Raw genomic sequence first — 16,670 nt, 5'->3', positions numbered from 1 at the left:
ATTGATGGCGTTAAGACCTTCACTTATCCTATCTTGAATGTAGTACATGGTAGACGATAGTCTACGATGAAATTCAACCTTCAATCATTTTTAACAATGATAATGTTGCGGATTGTGTCGATCCGCTGCCCCTAAGGAGCCTTGATACATTGTGGACTGCATCGACGCGCTCCCGCTAAGCAAGATGCGTGTAGAGTATTACAGAACTGGTAACGGCATTTTTCCCGAACAGATGCACACTTAAACGTTTCACATTAAAAAATAATTACTTGCAATATATAGGGGACTTTGTACTGGTCTGCCAGAAACTAAATGATGTTGAATCAATCTGGTTGAGCATTAAATACACATACATACATGCATACATGCATGCATGCATACATACATACATACATACATACATACATACATACATACATACATACATACATACATACATACATACATACATACATACATACATACATACATACATACATACATACATACATACATGTATCAGAGGAAGAACAATTGTTGGCATACATCTAAAGCCTGATTAGTGTAACATGTAGCTAATCGCTGATGTATGCAATGGAGGGGAAAAGGAACTGGCCACTCTACTCCATTGTTTCCCGGCCTAGTTGCCTCACGAGTGATGCCTTGTTGTTGTCACTTGTAAGGTACACACCTATTTTCGTACAGTTGACTAAACAACAATAATCTACGTAAAGATTAATTTTTGGTCCTTCAGAATTTATCTGTTATGGTAACAATTGCTATTAGAGAATAAAAATGTGTTCCGACGCCGGGAATCGAACTCGGGTTCTTGGTTCTACGTATCAAGCGCTCTAACCACTGAGCTACGTCGAAGTTCAATCCACAGCACCGGATCGAACCCCTCTCCTCTAGTGTTTTTCCCTTTGTGGCCTTACTTCATGTTCGACGTATATATTTGACATACTAAACTGCCAAGTCCACACCTGTGGAGTAATGGTCAGCGCGTCTGGCTGCGAAACAAGGTGGCCCGGGTTCGAATCCCGGTCGGGGCAAGTTACCTGGTTGAGGTTTTTTCCGGGGTTTTCCCTCAGCCCAATACGAGCAAATGCTGGGTAACTTTCGGTGCTGGACCCCGGACTCATTTCACCGGCATTATCACCTTCATATCATTCAGACGCTAAATAACCTAGATGTTGATACAGCGTCGTAAAATAACCCAATAAAATAAAAAGAACTGCCATTATACGTACAAGGAGCGCACTTCCCAAAGACGGAGCGAATTTTTCTCCTCTAATAAAAATTGTAACAATAATCTATGTTTTATATTGTCCGTCTGGGTGCCAGAGGTTGCGGGTTCGATCCCGGCTCAGGTCGATGGCATTTAAGTGTGCTTAAATGCGACAGACTCTTGTCAGCAGATTTACTGACACATAAAAGAACTCCTGCGGGACAAAGTTCCGGCACACCGGCGACGCTAATATAACGTCGGCAGTTGCGAGCGTCGTTAAATAAAACAAAATAAATCTATGTTTTATTTATTCGAGTAGTATGGACAAGAATATCATTTTTAGCAACAACATTGTAAGTAATCAATTTTTTCACTTTGCGCTTTATATATGAGTAGAAATTAATAGCAATACTAAACAATTTAATATTTAAAAAATCTTAGATAAATTAATAGTTAAATATCATCTAACAGAGAAAAATGTGTAAAATTATAGGCTAATGTTAAGATCCTCGCACAATAAACATGTTGTCAAAAGTTATCATCGGCATGTTTTAAAAAAAGTATTCATTTGAGACTAATATGGTATTAGAATTTTTGTTGTAGCCTACACTATTCAAGGAATAAGCTGTTAAGATCTGTACAGTTCGCCTACATATTTTTTTTAGTTGATTATTTAACGATGCTGTATCAACTATTAGGTTATTCAGTGTAGTAGTGTGTCTTTCTTAACATCCGAAAGAAATACATCTCTTAATATTCTCACGTGATTTTTTGTCAGTTTACCGGAACTACTTGCATCGATCACGACATTAAATGGCTTATCTTTGTCTACAATTTCTTTTACTTTAGGTCCAAATTCCCCTTTCAGTTCTTGAAAGTACACAGTACATACACTCGTGTTCCTAGACTTCCAGCTGCCTATCCCTAGCCATGGGTATGCAGCTGGAAGTGACGGACTGTATTAAAGTGAGTCAACATAAAAAAATTGTCTATAATCTTTTCGCTGTAAGAAAAATCCTAATGTAAACAATAGCACGTGACTGAAGTGATGCTTCATTGGCCACTGTTTGGCGCCATAGATTCTCAGTATATGTTCCCGCCTACTGGTGTACATTCTGTTTCATGTTAAACATTTCCCGTTATTCGTCAAGTAGATCTAACCTCACTATTGTGCATCCGTTTGCTCAGGAAACTTTTACTTTATAATTATTGTAATTAAAACTCACTTAACTTATTATATACATTTAAGACTATTTGTTTTTCTCCGCTTTTGAGAGGGTTTCCACTCTTATGTTTAATAACCACACACACCGAGGATGCAGAAGCCATACTTCAGTACCACGTGCTTACTGAACAACTACGAGCTCAAGTGACGCCAGCTTGTTACAAGAACAGACTACCTCAGTATTACGTTGGTATTCATCCGCGTTCATAGTACATAACAAAATATAAAAGTAGCTTTTCTTTTACACAGCGTTTTACATATGAGTGAAGTTATATGTTTCATCGTATTTAACAACTAGAATTCAATTTTTTATTTTCAAACAATGCAAGGTTATGGTTTCCAAATACGAACTATATTCTCCTGCGTCGTGTGAGTGTTTCGACTGTGAGCCAATCACGGGTTTGACAGCCACGTGCTTGTGTTTACATTAGGATTTTTCTTACAGCGAAAACAGTATAGAGTAGAGCATCGATGCGAGAGTTGTGATACGTTGTGACCTAGCTATGAGGATCCGAGTGCGAGCAGGAAGCAACAGAAGCTCTCGTAGCAACAATTTTCAAGTCAATGTATTTCTAAACGAGGAAAAAGCGAAACGAACGACTCTCCTTCAATTCAAAGCATTTCTATATACAGTAGTGTGTACTCAGAGAATAGGGATTATAAAGAATGGACACTTCGCGTCGGTACCTTTGATGTAGCCGAACTGATTTCAATGACCTTCAAACCAGCTAGAGCGTGAGATTCTGCTTTCTTCCTAGAGTTGGCGCTGACATCACACCAGCTAGCAGTCGACACAGCGGAAATGTAACACATGTAATTAATACATCTAGATACATTATGTACTCAAATAAAATAAATTGGATCTATAAAATAATAAATCCGTCATTAACTGTAATGTCTAGACTCTAGAGTTCCTTTATAATGAGAGTTGAGACGTTGACCCCAACAATAATTAAAATATGTAATGATTTGATAGCACTGAAAATGGAAAAACAAAACTCTTATGAGAAGTAAAACCATATACCTATATTATATTATATACAAATATTAAACGAATTTGATACATAATTTTATAATGTATTATATTATTTTATAATATAATTTATTATATCTGAAATATAAAAAAATATTATTACAACTAGTTCGTCACTGAGAAATAAGGAAAAGCTGTTAACTTGAATTTATTTGAAGCAAAGCGTTACTGGATTATGCAATAAGGTAGGCGATGTTTGAATCCTGTGTCTCAACTCTGTTCTCAATTATTATCTTAGCCTATGCTAGATTACACTAACCTCTAGCGCTTGAAAGTAGAACTAAACGCTGGCGCACAGAGAAACAAAACACAGAAAAATTCGCTCAGTGTCCATTCTTTATAATCCCTATTCGCTGGTGTACTGTTATAGCAAAACGTCTCTCATAACGAAAATTAGCTTAATCCTTAACTTGGCAAAACTTCATTTCTCACACTAGTTTATTAAACCTTGTCGGACCGTAAAGAAAACAACTATCGCAAAGTCCACATTTTTATATGTTGTACAATATTATAGTATTATGAAATTTTAATTAATTTTGTATTTGTTTGCTATTCATTTCCGGATCCTCGTGGTCATCCTTAATTAAGGCCAGATGAGTCTCTCTCTCTCTCTCTCTCTCTATTGTTCTATTAAAATTGTAGCATATAGCCTATTAACCTGTTGTATCCTATAGGATACATTGTCCATTTAAGGGTTAAATATGCATTTTCATTAAATTCAAGCAGCATAACCTGGGACGGTTCCCTAGTAAGAAAGCTACCATTCAATAGGCCTACGCTCAATTCTCCTTCTATTTAAAGCATTTCTAATTTATGAATCAATACTGTTAACAGTAATACGTCACTAAATAAAACACGACATAATAGAAGAGATTTATTGCTGCAGCTACGATTGTAACTCGTGGGTTCAATTCATGGTTGTTTAAATGAGTCTCCTTCAATTTCAAAGCATTTCTATATAGCGTGTACTGTTATAGCAATACGTCGTTAAATAAAACACGGCATAAAGAAAGTTTAGTGCTTCGGCTATGATTATATCTGAGGGTTTAAATGCATCGTTATTTAAACGGGTCTCTACTTCAAATCATTTCTCGTGTCTGAATCAGTACAGTTACAGCAATACATTGTTAAATAAAACACGAAAATAGTAGAAGTGGTTTAATGCTTAGACTACGATTATAACAGGTGGTTTAAATGCATCGTTCCCGAGACCAGAAAAATATTTTCGGCAAGATAGTTCTCTTCACCAATTACTCTTACAGACATCGATAATAAAATTTCACTTACCTTCACATATCTTAGTAGCTGTGATTGCAGCACATTTAATATGTAGCTCAATGCCTCCTTAAGTACTCTTCACAGACTACAGATGGTTAGGTTGCCCAACAATTATAATCAAACACAATCCTTTCTTGTTTCCCCACAATTGTCAAGTAAAGCTGCTTAGGATACGGATGGAAAACTTTATGACGACACAACGCTGATAAATTGCTGACAAACTGACTGCGTCTAATCTTCAGCTGTGTTCTGCTGGTTCATGTAATACGATAACCAACATCTCCTCACACCCTCCTATTGCGAAGCAAGGCAAGTCCTTTCACAAGCGTCAAACAAATTGAGTAAACAAATACACGAGAACCACAAGCAATTACTCCAGATACATTGGCAGTAAAACTGCATTTACCTAATATCTTAATAGTTTGCACAGCTAGGCTATATCATCTATTTTGGAAGCATACAATTTATTCAGTATTAATCCATACTTCTTGAGGTCAAAGAGTGTAATAAAATAACATGCACAACTGCAGCTTAACAAAATAAAGGCATACAATGAACATGTTTTCATTTTTCTTAATCCTTTTCTTCATAATAAACATTATCACCACAAGGACTATGGCGGTCGGGTAGCTCAGTTGGTAGGGATACGGACTGGAAGGTCCGGGGTTCGATCCGGATGGTGACGAGATTTTCTCGTTGCCTAACGTCCAGAACGGCCCCGTGGTTCACTCAGCCTCCTATCAGAGAGTAAAAGGCCACATCACTACATTGTACTGCCGAGGTCAAACAGCAAGGTGCTCTACCTCTATGAACCCAGGTGCCTTCATGGCATGTCTTTATCTTTTCCCACAAGGACTATGCCAAGCGTCTGCTGCGGCTTCTATATCAGCACTATTATCCATTCTCTGCAAGTGCGAAACCATCTCTGTAATTTTCTTCAACCAAGATTATCTCAGTAACGTCTGGTTCGCTGCTTACAATTTCATTGCATTTATAATTTTTTCAGCAGTCTGTGACATTTAATGAATTGTAATTCCATTACAATTAGCGAGCGCTATTGTTTCGTTATGAAGTAGGGGAGACTGTTGTACCTTTGAACACTTTTCACATTTCATTTTTTTTAATTTTGAGAAATGATATTTTATAAATTAAAAAATAATTTAAATAATTATTGAAGATTCCTTTGCAACTTCGTGTATATATTTTCCTGTTCTACACATCTATTAAGGATGTAAAAAATAAAATGTAATATGTTCAAAGGTACAACAAGTTCATGTACCTTAGAACATACCCTCTTGTAAGTTGGAACACATGTAATATAGGTGGGAATATAGTTGTAAGAACTGACAATCATATTTAAAATGTATTTGCAATCATAAACCATAGCAGGCTTCTCTGATTTAGATTTTATTTCCTGGATGAACAAGAATTGCTTCAACAGCTTTCTTCAAGGCATCCGGATCAATTGGGGGCCTCTTAATTCCAGACTTATTTCGTGACATAATCTTAAAATAAAAGAAAGATAAAAACCAATAGTATTGTATACCTTGGAACATGTTCCATGGTACAAGATGTTTTGTGTTCAAAGGTACAAGAGGTTGCACGTTTAAACAAATATGGCTCCCAAAACTAAAGATTCGAATAAATCATAAAAATTAAAATACGTTATTACTCACTAGATGATACGGAACACACTGTACTTAATGGATGGTAACAAATACAATCCGGTTTTATGTTAGATAACATATATCAATGAACGAAATGTTTACTTTTGGTACTAAAAAAATTCTTTCGTTCACAGAACTCACATTTTGCAATAAATCAAACCAAAAACTACTACCAGAGGTACTTAGCGGCTTTCCCTACAATCTACTTCAGTTTGAGTCCTTCTAGGTAGTAGCAAAACTTAAAAAACAAATAATTTTCAAAGGTACACTATGCTAAAGGTACAACAGTCTCCCCTACTCAATGTTTGCCAGCACGTAACAAGCTAAAACCCGTATCACTCTTCAAACATACAGCAGAGTTTCTTCCTTAAGACATGATTTTTAATGTTCTTGCTATTCTGTGAAATATGTCTACATATTATGTTGATATGTACGAGTATTTAGCTTAATTTATATGAAATGTGATATATTCAACGTAAAAAAATCGGCGTCGCGAAAATGGCACACTCCTCAATATAGCTACATATTATGCGTTCGCAATAACAAAGTTCATCCAATGACATTCCTGTTCACAAGTTTCCTGGCGGGAGAGAATTGAGAGTAGTTATGTGACGCAGTAAATGTGAGTCCCTATCACCACGGCATGGCGCGTCCTCAGGTTGCGGATGGAGGAGACGGCCTCCAGATATGGAATATATTGAATAAGCAGTCGCAGACGGCCGATAAGAGCTTGGGGCTTCGGCGAGGGGCTAACAACCCATCATCGTAAAAACCAGCCTGTTACGAAACCAAAACATAAACCACGGAATGGGACTGATTCTCTGGCACGACCACAGCAAAGGAATAAGGTTAAGAGATTTGGTAGTTGGATTCTCATCCAGTCTGCTCTCAAAAAACCTGAAAGTTAGAATTTATAAAACAGTTATATTACCATTTGTTCTGTATGGTTGTGAAACTTGGACTCTCACTTTGAGAGAGGAACAGAGGTTAGAGAATAAGATGCTTAGGAAAATATTTTAGGCTAAGAGGGGTGACGTTACAGGAGAATGGAGGAAATTACACAACGCAGAACAGCACGGATTGTATTCTTTACTTACTTACTGGCTTTTAAGGAATCCGGAGGTTCATTGCCGCCCTCACATAAGTCCGCCATCGGTCCCTATCCTGAGCAAGATCAATCCAGTCTCTATCATCACATCCCACCTTCCTCAAATCCATTTTAATATTACAGTAGAGCCCCTATTATCTGTGGTAATGAAGGGGATTGACTGAACGGTTAATTGAAAAAATCGGATAATCCGTACCACAAAATATTTTTTGCAAATTAAGTGAATAACACTGAACTTTCGTCATTTTCTCCGTGGTCTTGTGTTTTGTAGTGTATTGTATTGTATTTATTAACATTCCATGGTATTCATACATTGCTTTACAGCTAGAATATGGAACAAGTCAAAAAACTTAATACTATTATAAAAATCTTAATTAATAGTCACAGTCTACATAAAATATATACAGACGAGATTTACAATATAGTCTACTAGTACAACACAAAGTTTTAGTATCAATTTCATGAAGCGTTATTGAATGTCATGAATTCACCCACAGAATAGAAGGCGTGAGAAATTAGGCACTTCTTTAATTTGGTCCTAAATAATCTTATGTTTTGAGTTTCATTTTTTATATCGATAGGGAGGCTATTAAAAATTTTTACTGCCATATAACGCACTCTTTTTTGATAGCACGATAGACTTGCCGATGGAGTATGAAGGTCATTTTTAGGAAGTGTATTTATGCTATGAACTGTTGAATTAGTTACAAAGTTTTCACGATTAATAGAGGAAGATTATTAATGAAAAGATATACTGACAAGCCATGGGCATTATTTGTAGTTTTTTTTAAATAGCCCTACACGATTCCCTAGATTTGGCACCTACTATTATTCTAATTACTCTTTTTTTGTAATAGGAATATAGTGTTACTATCTGTGGAATTTCCCCAGAATATTATTCCAAAACTCATTACCGAGTGGAAGTATGCAAAGTATATTGTTTTTAAGGTATTGATATTTACTATCTTTTGCATAGTTCTAATAGCAAAAGAAGCTGAATTTAGTTTGGGGGTAATTTCTTTAATATGATTTTTCCAATTTAACACATTATCGATTTTTAAGCCAAGAAATTTGGTTGTCGTTGTTTCAAATAGGGATCTGTTGTTAATTATTGCGCTAGAAATTTGCGAGGTTGAATTTGCACAGGATTTAAATTGAATTATGTTAATTTTGTTACAATTTAATACCAATTTATTGACTGAGAACCAGTTACATATTTTGAAGAGAATTTCCTCTCTTGAAAATTGGAATGTGTTGGAGTTATTGGCTGTAATTACTATACTTGTGTCATCTGCAAATAATATGGGATGACCTACATCTTTTATTAGGGGGGCAAGATCATTTATAAACACTATAAAAAGTAGGAGACCTAATATTGATCCTTGAGGAATTCCATTGTTAATAGTTCCCCATGTCGATGCAGATTTCATAGTTGTATTGATTTCAACTTTCTGTTTCCTATCTATGAGATATGAGTGAAACCATTGGTGTGCAACACCTTTAATTCCATAGTAATCTAAATTATCTAGATGCATTTTATGATTTAATAAGCTTTAATAAGCTTGATATTGAATCAGAAGTTCATTAATTCAAGTTCGGTTGTCAACGACGTGTTTTAAGGGGTAAGAAAAACTTCTTTTAATGGCTGTCAGCGGAAAGATAGGAATAGTAAAGGTCTCATGTTGTAGATTTACATACTGTATATACACTTTATCCTTGATTTTTATTAAATCGTGCATAGTTGTAATATCAGTCTTGTATTGTGATGCGAGATGACCCACAGTTTCCCTATCCCCAAATCACTTATTTGCATTTTGTTCGATACTTAGCAGAACACGTTTTCTTTGACACTCATGGAAGACATTTATATAGAAATTGTAGAGTATGGCAACTCGAACAGTAGACCAAAACTGTGTAAGTGTCAATGCTTGTAATAACACACTCTAGAAAAAAAATATATATGTACTAACATAACGTACAATAGTATCTACTTCATATATTTCTGTAACAAAAAAAAGGAGGGAAAGACAGTCGGATAATCCGACAATCGGTTAATAGGGTGACGGATAATCGGAGTTCTACTGTATCTTCCCATCTACGTCTCGGCCTCCCTAAAGGTCTTTTTCCCTCCGGCCTCCCAACTAACACTCTATATGCATTTCTGGATTTAATGTTCCTAATTATGTCAGGTGAAGAATACAATGCGTGCAGTTCTGTGTTGTGTAACTTTCTCCATTCTCCTGTAACTTCATCCCTCTTAGCCCCAAATATTTTCCTAAGCACTTTATTCTCAAACATCCTTAACCTATGTTCTTCTCTCAAAGTGAGAGTCCAAGTTTCACAACCATACAGAACAACCGGTAATATAACTGCTTTATAAATTCTAACTTTCAGGTTTTTCGACAGCAGACTGGATGATAAAAGCTTCTCAACCGAATAATAACACGCATTTCCCATATTTATTCTGCGTTTAATTTCCTCCCGAGTATCCAAGATATTTGAACTTCTCCACCTCTTCAAAAGATAAATTTCCAATTTTTATATTTCCATTTCGTACAATATTCTGGTCACGAGACATAATCATATACTTCGTCTTTTCGGGGTTTACTTCCAAACCTATCTCTTTACTTGCTTCAAGTAAAATTCCCATGTTTTCCCTAATCGTTCGTGCATTTTCTCCTAACATATTCACGTCATCCGCATAGAAAAGCAGCTGATGTAACCCGTTCAATTCCAAACCTCTCTGTTATCCTGGACTTTCCTAATGGCATACTCTGGAGCAAAGTTAAAAAGTAAAGTAAAGTAAGTAAATTACTAGAATAATTTTACGTTAACCACCCCACCGCATAAAACTCGATATCTCCGTCATTTTTATTGGGTTATTTTACGACGCTGTATCAACATCTAGGTTATTTAGCGTCTGAATGAAATGAAGGTGACAATGCCGGTGAAATGAGTCCGGTGTCCAATACCGAAAGTTACCCAGCATTTGCTCGTATTGGGTTGAGGGAAAACCCCGGAAAAAACCTCAACCAGGTAACTTACCCCAACCGGGATTCGAACCCGGGCCACCTGGTTTCGCAGCCAGACGCGCTGACCGTCTCCGTCATGAACACGGGTCAAAATCCACTAGCAAAACATGCGCCCAGAAACTGAATCACTTGGTCTTAATACGTTTCTGTTACCTTCGCAGTCTTTTAGTTTTAATAATTCTGTTGATCTGAACCCGAACCATAGGAAATTCCTGTAAATGGCGCCAGTGTATGAATGTTCGGCACTGAATTCAAGAATATTTTATTTAACTACGCTTTCAACAGCAGAGATTATTCAGCGTCGAAATTCAATATGGGCGAGAAATGGCGGAAAATGTATTCTCAGCAGGAAAGTGAAAATTTATCTCCTCATCGGGATTAGGCGTGCGTTGCCTGAAGCTGCTCACATGATCAAAGAGCTCCGTTACTTGCAGATCTTCCATGTTGGATCGCAATTCTCTCAAAAAGACTGAACGCTCCCAAGGACTCAATTCCCAAATTCTTACAAAATTCACTGTGTTCTTTGCATGCAATGATCACACACCAAACATCGATCAAGTGGGGAACCTCTTGTCAATAGCTTTTACGTATCGGCTATTCTATATGAAATCGATCAGTAAAAAATCTCTCATTTTTTTAATGCTCTAATTTTTTCCCTATTTATACAAGGTGCTGAGGACAGTGCATTTTCAAAAATATAACTATCGAAAGTCAAACGGTTTTCGTACTATTGAGCGACAAATTTAGCATATTTTATAAAAACAAGCCTCTTTCAGCGGTCAGAACTCTGGAACCATTTACTGCAGATCATTGAACGGGAGCTTATTTTGAAACTGACATTTGGTAGGTTATGATAAGAAGTAATCCTTATTTGTATTGTATACAGAGAGACAGATAATCTGATTTTATTTACTTTTAGGCTTTTTGCCAGTTTGTAAAAATGTAAAAATATATTGAGAAAAAACCTTGCATTATTAAGAGAGATTCGGCATTGTTTGGTTAGTGGTACGGCAATAAGTTTAGAGGGTATTAAATAGATTATTTTCACACGCCTAGACTGCGCAGTACCGCACGCACTGGCCGAGAGCTGAAGATAAGCGAGCGTTGGGCGTCATTTCACTCCTGTGTTTATGAAAACTTGTGATAAAGCTAGCCCAGCTATGCGCTACTAGACGAAATAAACGTGTTTGTCTCTTGGCCTTGCTTGTCTCGGCTAGCTCCCGCCTCACAGTCAGCTGGTTACTTCACGGGCGTACTATTTATTTTCTTTATTTAATATTTTCAATACTTTCTTATCAACGGTGCACCAGTAAAGAATATATGTTTATTTGTACTTTCAATGTGGAATCTAACAATATATTTTAAAAATATTTTTTTCGTGGTCAAAGGAGTCTTAATAAAGAAAAATCTAAATTTCTCCATTTCCATACAAAGTAAGAAAAACTGTTTACATGTCAATATAAACTTTAATTTCTCAGCATCAATATAAACCATGATTTTGATCATTGGGTGAAAGGGTTTCGGAGTCACAACAGTTTAAAGTTGTTAATTTTATGAAAATACGATAAATTTAAATATTTTAAATTTAAACACTATGAAGTTATGATGCCGCAAACTTTGCACAAAGCATTGTATCACAGTTGTCAACAGACAGAAAAGTTTCATTGTATTTAAAAATTGCAAGGTCAATTTTCTCTATATTTCGGTCGATTTGAGATGGAATAGCCCATATGTAATTCGGATCATATACATATTTGCAAGACACACTGTACAAATTATGAACGGACAATAACAACTCAATATGTTGTATTAGACACCCTGTCTGTCATAAGTAAGGTCTTTCATAGCTATATCAACTGAAAAAGACGTAATGGGGCTATCAGTCACTCAATAGAGTAAAACCATTTACCATAAATGGCTAACACAAAAGAACCAAGTCAGGTTTAAATTCAGTGCAGGATTGAACTCCAAGAATGAAAAAGTATCTCGGACATTATGATATAGTAATCATTTATTATACACCGGTATATGTCATGTCGATTTATTTTTTGAGTATACATGTTTGCGAAATAACGTCGCTAAGTTGACTGTAGCAAATCTACAAACAAAAATAAAACAATTTTTAACACATAGCCTATCACACACTATTTTTAGACAGCCAACAATTTTTAATATATGTCACACACTATTTTTAGACAGCCAACAATTTTTATCACATGTCACACACTATTTTTAGACAGCCAACAATTTTTAACACATGTCACACACTATTTTTAGACAGCCAACAATTTTTATCACATGTCACTCACTATTTTTAGACAGCCAACAATTTTTAACACATGTCACACACTATTTCTAGACAGCCAACAATTTTTAATACATGTCACGCACTATTTTTGGACAGCCAACAATTTTTATCACATGTCACACACTATTTTTAGACAGCCAACAATTTTTAATATATGTCACACACTATTTTTAGACAGCCAACAATTTTTAATATGTATCACACATTATTTTTAGACAGCCAACAATTTTTAATACATATCACACACTATTTTTAGACAGCCAACAATGTTTAATACACATCACACAATATTTTTAGACAGCCAACAATTTTTAATACCTGTCACACACTAGTTTTAGACAGCCAACAATTTTTAACACATGTCACACACTATTTTTAGACAGCCAACAATTTTTAATACATGTCACATACTAGTTTTAGACAGCAAACAATTTTTTACACACGTCATACACTATTTTTAGACAGCCAACAATTTTTAACACATGTCACACACTATTTTTAGACAGTCAACAATTTTTAATACATATCATACACTATTAACAATTTTAACACTATTTTTAGACAGCCAACAATTTTTATCACGTCACACACTATTTTTAGACAGCCAACAATTTTTAACACATGTCACACTCTATTTTTAGACAGCCAACAATTTCTATCACATGTCACACACTATTTTTAGACAGCCAACAATTTTTATCACATGTCACACACTATTTTTAGACAGCCAACAATTTTTAATATATATCACACACTATTTTTAGACAGCCAAAACTTTTTAACACATGTCACACACTATTTTTAGACAGCCAACAATTTTTAATACACATCACACAATATTTTTAGACAGCCAACAATTTTTAATACATGTCACACACTAGTTTTAGACAGCCAACAATTTTTAACACATGTCACACACTATTTTTAGGCAGCCAACAATTTTTAATACATGTCAGACACTAGTTTTAGACAGCAAACAATTTTTAACACACGTCACACACTATTTCTAGACAGCCAACAATTTTTAACACATGTCACACACTATTTTTAGACAGTCAACAATTTTTAACATATCACACACTATTGACAGCCAACAATTTTTAATATATGTCAAACACTATTTTTAGACAGCCAACAATTTTTAATACATGTCACACACTACTTTTAGACAGCCAACAATTTTTAATATATATCACACACTATTTTTAGACAGCCAACAATTTTTAATATATGTCACACACTATTTTTAGACAGCCAACAATTTTTAATATATGTCACACACTATTTTTAGACAGCCAACAATTTTTAATATATGTCACACACTATTTTTAGACAGCCAACAATTTTTAATATATGTCACACACTATTTTTAGACAACCAACAATTTTTAATATATATCACAAACTATTTTTAGACAGCTAACAATTTTTAATACATATCACACACTATTTTAAGACAGCCAACAATTTTTAACACGTCACACACTATTAACAATTTTTAATACATATCACACACTATTTTTAGACAGCCAACAATTTTTGATACATATTACACACTATTTTTAGACAGTCAACAATTTTTAATACATATCATACACCATTAACAATTTTTAACACTATTTTTAGAAAGCCAACAATTTTTAACACATGTCACACACTATTTTTAGACAGCCAACAATTTTTAATACTATCACATACTATTTTTAGACAGCCAACAATTTTTAAGACATGTCACACACTATTTTTAGACAGCCAACAATTTTTAATACTATTACATACTATTTTTAGACAGCCAACAATTTTTAACACATGTCACACACTATTTTTAGACAGCCAACAATTTTCAATACATATCACACACTATTTTTAGACAGCCAACAATTTTTAACACTATCACATACTATTTTTAGACAGCCAGCAATTTTTAATACATATCACACACTATTTTTAGACAGCCAACAATTTTTAATACATATCACACACTATTAACAATTTTTAATACACATCACACACTATTTTTAGACAGCTAACAATTTTTAACATATGTCACACACTATTAACAAGTTGTAATACATATCACACACTGCTTTTAGACAGCCAACAATTTTTAATACATATCACACACTATTTTTAGACAGCCAACAATTTTTAATACATATCACACACTATTTTTAGACAGCCAACAATTTTTAACACATATCACATACTATTTTTAGGCAGCCAACAATTTTTAATACTATCACATACTATTTTTAGACAGCCAACAATTTTTAACACGTCACACACTATTTTTAGACAGCCAACAATTTTTAATACATATCACACACTATTTTAGACAGCCAGCAATTTTTAATACTATCACATACTTTTTTTAGACAGCCAACAATTTTTAAGACATGTCACACACTATTTTTAGACAGCCAACAATTTTTAATACTATCACATACTATGTTTAGACAGCCAACAATTTTTAATACATATCACACACTATTTTAAACAGCCAACAATTTTTAACACTATCACACACTATTTTTAGACAGCCAACAATTTTTAAGACATATCACACACTATTAACAATTTTTAATACACATCACACACTATTTTTAGACAGCTAACAATTTTTAACATATGTCACACTCTATTAACAATTTTTAATATATATCACACACTATTAACAATTTTTAAGACATATCACACACTGCTTTTAGACAGCCAACAATTTTTAATACATATCACACACTATTTTTAGAAAGCCAACAATTTTTAATAGATATCACACACTATTTTTAGACAGCCAACAATTTTTAATACATATCACACACTATTTTTAGACAGCCAACAATTTTTAATACATATCACACACTATTAACAATTTTTAATACATATCACACACTGCTTTTAGACAGCCTACAATTTTTAATACATATCGCACACTATTTTTAGACAGCCAACAATTTTTAATACATATCACACACTATTTTTAGACAGCCAACAATTTTTAATACATATCACACACTATTTTTATACAGCCAACAATTTTTAATACACATCACACATTATTAACAATTTTTAACACATGTCACACACTATTGTTAGACAACCAATAATCATATTAGTGTTTCCTTAAAAGTTGTGAATAAAACATGTATAAATTGATAAATAAGTAATTTATATAGGACCAGTGTTAAATTTAAGTTTGCATCGTTGTCATCTCTTTAAATATTTGAAAGTTACTTACTTTTGACACCAAATGTAGACCTTGCGTCATTTGTCACCTCTATGAACAGTTCTAAGCTGTTTTTGCTTTTAAAGGTTTCCCAAAACATAACTCTTTTAACAAAATCACGTACTTATTATTAAAAGGCCTACTTAAATAAAAAGTACAAAAGATCGGAAAATACAATTTTTTGTTCACCTTCATTGTTCCATATAGGCCCACACTTTTAAATTTTTAATACTTATATTAGACCTACTGATTAAGTTTTCAACTTCTTTACTGTGTTAATTTTCGAAGTGTTGTTCTTAATTATCCTAGCCTAGGCTTTGGACAATGAAGAACAGCACTTAAAAACTAGTCAACCAGGTAATTATCTAAAAATTAACACAGTAAAGAAATTGAAAAGTTAATCAGTGACAATTTTTTTGCTTATTTCTATAAAATTATTTTTAAATTCCTCATTCATTTTTTCAAAACCCTGTCCAAGCTATGTTCAACGTCACTGCCAATGCTGCATCGTATCAGGTTGTAGTGTGTGATAGGAATTATACAGTATCTTCATTCTTCACTCTCTTTGAAATTGATTTATTATTGAT

At 34.2% G+C, this 16,670-nt stretch overlaps 1 protein-coding gene across 3 annotated transcripts in view; it reads right to left on the bottom strand.

Annotated features, from left to right (window-relative positions):
• The window catches only part of LOC138709638 (facilitated trehalose transporter Tret1-2 homolog), a 614,214-nt gene that overhangs the window by 589,137 nt on the left and 8,407 nt on the right, over positions 1-16,670 (bottom strand). For 2 of the 3 annotated variants that reach the window (XM_069840550.1, XM_069840551.1), the window contains exon 1: positions 4,753-4,913. The exons of the other annotated variant lie outside the window; for it this stretch is intronic. The gene's annotated coding sequence lies outside the window, so the exon portion shown is untranslated. Of the gene's footprint in view, positions 1-4,752; positions 4,914-16,670 lie in introns of those variants that run through there. 3 annotated transcript variants of the gene reach the window in all.

Source organism: Periplaneta americana, chromosome 11, assembly GCF_040183065.1.
Source record: "Periplaneta americana isolate PAMFEO1 chromosome 11, P.americana_PAMFEO1_priV1, whole genome shotgun sequence".
Taxonomy (NCBI): domain Eukaryota; kingdom Metazoa; phylum Arthropoda; class Insecta; order Blattodea; family Blattidae; genus Periplaneta; species Periplaneta americana.
This window is presented reverse-complemented; position numbering and strand designations above follow the sequence as displayed.